Genomic DNA, 1,990 nt, shown 5'->3' on the forward strand with positions numbered 1-1,990 from the left:
TCAATTGGGGGAGGTCGAGTGTCGGAGCATTTGTTCAAGCGTTTGAAGTTGTACGAAGAGGCAAGGTCAGATTTTTCCCAGCAACAGTATTCATTCAGCGGTGTGTTCCATGAAACGGGGAATCAACAAGTATGATATGATCAACGATTCGTATACATTCATCAGCATGTTGGATAGTAGTAAAACGAGTCCAAAGAGTTGACACTCTAGCTCTCGATCGATGAATACTTGCCAATAGCAGTCCGATGGACTTTAAAATATTTTGAAATTGTGTACAAACCAGTTAAATGGGCATGTGCTAATGACAAAATGGGGAGATCAAATGGATCGGTTATAATGTATATTGAAGGTATAAGTTTGTTCAATCTCAACACGAATGCGAATATCATTTCATTTCGATAAAAATACAATGGGATGAAACCAGTATCATGATTTGCAACATAATCACGGGACAAATATAAGAGATAATTATCATTAACTATTGCGTATTTGAATGTTCCATTCAAACGAATCGCTACAAATTCTACAAAATCAACGTAAACCGGATTGAGGTCGAAAATCAATTGTTGAGGTCGAAAATCAATAATAAATTTTTTTAAATAGTTATTGAGGTAATAAGTCGAGTATTTATCTAAATCACGAACCATAAATATCGTGTTAATGATTCTGCACTCATTAAGGATAGCTTCAAACGTTGACTTTTTGCAAAATCTAACCCCCAAATCCTAACCGATTTGGCTCTAAATTGGCTCAGATAGGTACTTATTGTTACCTAAGGATTCGAGTACGGGAGTATCCCTAATGTCGATTTTTTATATTGTTTCCCTACACGCAACCGGGATCGGCGGAAATTTGTGCGGAAACCCTCTCGAAACGAGCAAGAAATCCTTCCGCGCACGAACAGGCGAGAAATACCGCACAAAGCCTGTGAGGGAAAACCGCATGAATTATTTCAAGCTTGAAAACACGAAAACACTCACACATTGAAACTGTTTTTTATTTGTATTGGTGATCATTTGGTTTCGTTTGTTGTAGCAGTATTGGTGAGCATTTTTTTTTTGCGTGTGTATGTGTGTACCAAGAATATTACACTTCTTACTCTTATTCTTTTTGTTCAGAAAAAAAGCAGTTGATTTTAGTTTGATTTTTTATTTATGAACTTTAATTCTAGACTAAATTTTCAAAACAACCTATCCCTCATGGGTTTCCTATGCAGATAGGACCTTTTGAAAATTTAATCGAGAATTCCAAACATCACAAAGCCACAAATTTCACACTAAATTTCACTGCTGCTTTAATTTGCAAATCGTTGCGCGTTGGATGCACTTTCCCGATCACGCCCGGAGTTAATCTGCGACCGTTGCTGCCGCGGTTCTGACATCTGCTCACCATCGTTTTTGATCAGGATTTAACACATCGTCAAGGCCAAATCCGTGATTTCTCGACAACCCTTTTCCACAGGAACAGCATCCTAACGGTTTCCTGGACCAGCAACTGAGCATGCAACCTGCAAAACAAAAACAAAAAACAAGAAAAAACAACCAATTTTATGACTTCCTTCATCGATACTCGGAAATGTTGCTGTTCTTCGATCTCAAAACGAGAATGTTAGCTTACCTGTTCGACAAATCATTATTTTTCCGAGTTTTAGAAACAAATCTTCAAAATTAGGAATAACTGTTTGTCCGCCGAAAAAAATGTCGACAGCAAAACTGGCAGAACGGCCCGACAAGTGACAGCGACGGCTGCTATAAGCGTGTCTGAGTGTTAGTGAGTTCTAAATAGTTTTGATAAGGGGAAGTGCCTAAATTAGGGATTCTTTTTGGTTCGATATGGGTCATCCCCTGAACTACGTAATAACATTTTATTGTTAAAAATTCTTGTTAAAATGAAAATGACGAAATTGTGAAATGAATCATTAAAGCTGTTTTATAAAAATAAAAAGTATAATCTGTTAATCGAATTTCGACATAAATGACTCCAAAGATGC

General features: G+C 37.1%; 1 long non-coding RNA gene across 1 annotated transcript; it reads right to left on the bottom strand.

The window, feature by feature from the left end:
- Positions 1-1,407: 1,407 nt before the first annotated feature.
- LOC120424673 (uncharacterized) lies at positions 1,408-1,774 on the bottom strand. Its single transcript, XR_005606408.2, has 2 exons — positions 1,618-1,774; positions 1,408-1,507 (listed from the first exon to the last, which is right to left on the bottom strand). It is a non-coding gene; the product is annotated as an uncharacterized LOC120424673 (long non-coding RNA).
- Positions 1,775-1,990: the final 216 nt, after the last annotated feature.

This window comes from Culex pipiens, chromosome 1 (genome assembly GCF_016801865.2).
Source record: "Culex pipiens pallens isolate TS chromosome 1, TS_CPP_V2, whole genome shotgun sequence".
NCBI classification, from domain to species: Eukaryota; Metazoa; Arthropoda; class Insecta; order Diptera; family Culicidae; genus Culex; species Culex pipiens.